The 5,855-nt window shown below is 37.8% G+C and overlaps 1 protein-coding gene across 1 annotated transcript in view; it reads right to left on the bottom strand.

Annotated features, from left to right (window-relative positions):
* Positions 1-5,851: 5,851 nt before the first annotated feature.
* Positions 5,852-5,855, bottom strand: part of LOC148977077 (uncharacterized) — a 20,081-nt gene continuing 20,077 nt past the window's right edge. Inside the window, exon 5 of the mRNA XM_089118187.1 lies at positions 5,852-5,855. This exon is cut by the window's right edge and continues 509 nt beyond it. The gene's annotated coding sequence lies outside the window, so the exon portion shown is untranslated.

The following is a 5,855-nucleotide window of genomic DNA, read 5'->3' as shown; positions in this document are numbered from 1 at the left end:
ATGGCTGGGTTTGTCCATATTTTACCCAAAATTGGGTTAAAACAACCCAGCATTTTTTAGAGTGTATCTCACTAAGGACAGAATTGCATATCTCTGAAGCGTTTGATATGCATCAATATCTCACACACACTCAGGACCGGACAGCATGTTTGGGGTCAGATCACGCGTGAGATGGATGTTTTGCCCCGAGGTTCGCTCGGCCTGCCAGGCGCTGTTGTAGCGCAGTGATTCACTCGACACAGAGCATCGTGATTAATCTCGTCGTCGCTAATGAACTGCACTTAACAATAAAACGCAGCGTTTCATTTATAAGAAGATCAATGACACCGACAGGCCCTTCTTTGGGTTCGGGGGAAGCGCTGGCGGCGGGCTTGTGCTGTGCCACATCTGCCATCCATCTCAGACGCCGCAACAACCAGATCCATCAAACGTGACGCTCCACACACACCAAAGAGGGACACGGGCCGCTAATCATGTGTCTGCGAGCGGGTTTAACCCCTTCACTCAAGCGTGATTGTGTTGGTATTGAGGAACACACACACGCGAGTGAGTGATCATGAGTGGGGTCGGGAAGTGCTTCATCATCGACGTCCTCCATCTGCGAAACGACACTTCATAATTCCAGGCGTCTGCTTTCATTTATAAAGAGATCACTTAGTCCTCCACGTCTCTCTCCGGCTTCACGGGGTCCCGTTCGCGTTCAGCCCAGTCGGAGTCGAAACCTAAAATAGATCTTTTACAGTCACAGTTATCAGAGGTCCGCATCAAATAAACAGTCCCCCAGTGAGAAAACACTGTAATTAGGCCTACACTGTAAAAAAAAAAAAAACATTTTCAAGATTTGTTATCACAACATATTTTCTTTTGTCAAATCAACTTTATAATAATTTATTTAGTTGAGATAACTTATTATTTTGAGTTTCTGATGATTAAATTAATCTCCTTCATTGTATTAACTCACTTTTTCCAGTTCAATCAACTTAAAATTTTAAGGCAACCCAGGTTACTTACTTTTTTAAGTTAAACCAACATTATTTGTTTACAGTGTAGTAATCACAGCATTTGTTTCTTTTGTCAAATCAACTTAAATAGTTTATTTAGTTCAGATAACATATAATTTTGAGTTTCTGATGATTAAATTAATCTCCTTCATTGTATTAACTCACTTTTTCCAGTTCAATCAACTTGAAATTTTAAGGCAACCAGGTTACTTACTTTTTTAAGTTAAACCATCAATATTTTTTACAGATTAACAACTCATATTTCACACTTAATAGTCAATTTATCCAGCACTATCCATGTATTCTATCTCTTTATCCAGAATCATGACCGAAAACAAAAACAGCATTCAATCTCCGTCACTCTCTCAGTCCCTCGGCGAGCTTACACACACACACACACACACACAGTGACCAGGCACTGCAGGGAGCCTATTTATCCTTAGCAATCTCATATTATCATGCTTAGTCTTTGATAAAATCATGATTGTTTTTATTACTCTCTAAACCAGGGGTCACCAAACTTTTTTCTCTGGGGGCCACATTATCGTTCCTGACTGTGATGGGGGGCCGGGGCTATATAAAATAGAATTGTGTGACCAAGACCAAACTGACCACCAGCAGGCCTCATAGTAGAGATTACTAGCCTGGCACAGCCATATTTGTTTATCATTAATAGTTGTTTGCAAAAGTAGTAATCGAGTCTTCACACTTTGTTTTAATTTGAAATACCACAGATTTTCCATTTATTTATTTTCGAATACAAATAACATCAAACCTGTCAAGGTAAGAAACATCTGCCTAGTTGAGGTGAGTGGCACTGGTAAGGATGAATGAAAAATTATAAATTATAGGTAGGCCTGTTACTATTTATAATAATTGTGTACAGCACTTAATAAAGGTCAAATAAATAGGCCTATAAAATAAATAAATAAACATTGAAATTATAACAACAACATGAGTAATAGAACTAGTCAGCTCTTATGCCTATCCAGGTGAGCATGCTCAATAAACAACAAAATACCAAATGCAGACATGTTATTATTTTCCAAAAAGCAATTTAAAAAAATAGGCCATGACGACTTTTGGGGATTGCCGGTTCAAGTAGTGGGGGGCAGAGGGGTTGGGGGGCCAGTCAAAGGGGTGTGGCGGGCCTGATTCGGCCCGCGGGCCTTAGTTTGGTGACCCATGCTCTAAACAGTGCTGGGTTGTTTCAACCTAAATTTGGGTCAAATATGGACAAGCCCAAATGTTGGATTAAAAATGTAATTTCAAATTTTAATCCAACTTTACTGTAATTTTTTTAATTACAGTTTTAACCCAAATTTGGGTGAGTGTATGAATATGAAACTAAAACCATCAGTAGGTGGCGGCAAATCATTGTATTAACCTGTGAGTCATTGAATCATTCACTCAAACGATTCTTTCATTTAAGGATGTTCATCAGACCGATTAATTCAAAACGCAGATTTACTCGTAGTCTGTTTCAGCTGTGTGTTTGGAACTATCTGATTTCTGTGGATTATTTTAATTTCTTCCCTGTAAAGCACTTTGAATTGCCACTGTGTATGAAATGTGCTATATAAATAAACTTGTCTTGCCTTGCCTATTGATTTTTTGGCGAAATAGAGCAAAAACAGACAATATTATATAAAAAAATAATATAAAAATAAAAGAGTGAAGAAAATAAACCTGCAATGCAGACATTTATTAAAACATGTATTGTTATTTTACACTCTAAAAAATGCTGGTTTTTAATTGTAGGTCAAATACGGACAAACCCAAACGTTGGGTTAAAATCTTTATTAAAAAAATTAACCCAATGGCTGGGTTTGTCCTCATTTGACCCAAAGTTGGGTTGAAACACCCCAGCATTTTTTAGAGTGTAGTATCAAATCTTTAGTTTGATTCTTTTATTTGAAAATTTTAATTTCATTTTTTTGTAATTTTCTTATGTACTTTTTGTCATTTAGGTTTCATTCGTATATATATATATATATATACACACACACACGCTAAATTTACGTGCATAATTGTTAAACTGCTTATTACTTCACTTTTTGGTTTTAACATCTCTCACCATTTTGAAAGGAGCATAACAACCTCCTCTTCTGAATGCAAGGAATTATAGCAAATATGCCATAATTTAACATGCAAGATTTTCAGCCACTAATTATAATCACACATAATTAGGCAGGACTGTATGCAAACATTTCTTCTAAATGCATGCATGCAAAGACTATCCCAACTGGCTGTATTTGACCCATGCGTCCTTTTTACACTAAACTGTACATTTCTATTATAAGAACACTAAAACTAACACTAAACTTCATAGACAGACCTGATGTCATTCACATAAAAGCGAAACTGCATCCAATCAAACTGCAAATTCATCCGTCTTTTGGCAAAATGGCTGTAATTATTAAGATGATTAATGTCATTTTTGTTACATTAACAAAACAGTTTTGGTATTGTGTTGTAGTTATTGCTGATTTAAGGTGATCTGCAACTCACATCACAGCAAGAGCATCACAGGAAAGACATTAAATCACGACCGCTTTAATATTCCACGCATATAAGTAAATCTCTTTCCTGTTTTCCATCAAAACGCCCCAGGTTATATAGAGGAATGGCATAATTCCATTAGTTTGCTCCTGGCAAAGATGATTTGATGTTATTTGTGTACTGTACTAATGCTGATGATGGTGTTGAAAAGCAATCTGTGGCCAGTAGGTGGTACACTTCTCACATTATACTGTCGGCAACGGCCTCATTTAAAAACTTGCTATTTGATGATAATGAAAATCTTAAACTCTTGTTCCATCATTAAAAATAAAAACCAGCATCTGTTGCAAATATATTTGGATACATTAGTGTCACCTTTGGGATTTGTACCAAATCGAAATCCTTGACGATTAACGACAGCATCAGACCAGTGAAATGCAGTCCTGGAACCATTACAGAGATAATACATATCAGTCTGCTTATTTAGCACTCTTGACAACTTCTACATTACGCCTGCAGATCTGCTGGGTGGAGCTCATCATGAGCCGAGAGAGAGAGAGAGAGAGAGAGGTTATCTACCTCTAATGCACTCGGATGATCCGCAGGGACACACGACTCCAGGCGAGCAAGGGAAGGAAACACATTGCTGAAGAACAGGCAAATGCCCTAAAATTAACTGAGTGCAAATTATTTCAATCTTATGAATTATTGTGGCTGAAATGTCTGTATTGAACACTCACGGTTAAGAGCAGCTGTCATGTTCTTCACCGACCCCGCTGGACTCTCTCCGGCCAAACGATCTTCTGGATGACAATGTCCTGCGCTTCCTTCAACTCTAATGTCTGTTTGAAATATGTAACATATCATGGATGGATGGATGGAGATAGACAGATAGATAGATAGATAGATAGATAGATAGATAGATAGATAGATAGATAGATAGATAGATAGATAGATAGATAGATAGATAGATAGATAGATAGATAGATAGATAGATAGATAGATAGATAGATAGATACACAGATAGACATAAAAACAGATAGATAGACAGACAGACAGATCGATGGATGGATGGATGGATAGATAGATAGATAGATAGATAGATAGACAGACAGACAGACAGACAGACAGACAGACAGACGGACGGACGGACATACAGATAGACAAACAGATAGATATATAGACAGACAGACAGACAGATAGACAGATAGATAGATAGATAGATAGATAGATAGATAGATAGATAGATAGATAGATAGATAGATAGATAGATAGATAGATAGACAGACAGACAGACATAAAAACAGATAGATAGTCGGACGGACGGACGGACGGACAGACAGACAGACAGACAGACAGACAGACAGACAGACAGATAGATAGATAGATAGATAGATAGATAGATAGATAGATAGATAGATACACAGATAGACATAAAAACAGATAGATAGACAGACAGACAGATCGATGGATGGATGGATGGATAGATAGATAGATAGATAGATAGATAGACAGACAGACAGACAGACAGACAGACAGACGGACGGACGGACGGACGGACGGACGGACATACAGATAGACAAACAGATAGATATATAGACAGACAGACAGACAGATAGACAGATAGATAGATAGATAGATAGATAGATAGATAGATAGATAGATAGATAGACAGACAGACAGACAGACAGACATAAAAACAGATAGATAGTCGGACGGACGGACGGACGGACGGACAGACAGACAGACAGACAGACAGACAGACAGACAGACAGACAGATAGATAGATAGATAGATAGATAGATAGATAGATAGATAGATAGATAGATAGATAGATAGATAGATAGATAGACAGACATAAAAACAGATAGATAGTCGGACGGACGGACAGACGGACGGACGGACGGACAGACAGACAGACAGACAGATAGACAGATAGTCGGACGGACGGACGGACGGACAGACAGACAGACAGACAGACAGATAGACAGACAGATAGATAGATAGATAGATAGATAGATAGATAGACAGACAGACAGACAGACAGACAGACAGACAGACAGACGGACGGACGGACGGACGGACGGATAGACAGATAGATAGACAGATAGATAGATAGATAGATAGATAGATAGATAGACGGACAGACAGATAGACATAAGAACAGATAGATAGACAGATAGACAGACAGATAGATAGATGATAGATAGATAGATAGATAGATAGATAGATAGATAGATAGATAGACAGACAGATAGATAGATAGATAGATAGATAGATAGATAGACATAAAAACAGATAGATAGACAGACAGATAGATAGACAGACAGATAGATCGATGGATGGATGGAT

The sequence above is a fragment of the Pimephales promelas genome, chromosome 12, assembly GCF_988280905.1.
Source record: "Pimephales promelas chromosome 12, fPimPro1.hap1.1, whole genome shotgun sequence".
NCBI classification, from domain to species: domain Eukaryota; kingdom Metazoa; phylum Chordata; class Actinopteri; order Cypriniformes; family Leuciscidae; genus Pimephales; species Pimephales promelas.
This window is presented reverse-complemented; position numbering and strand designations above follow the sequence as displayed.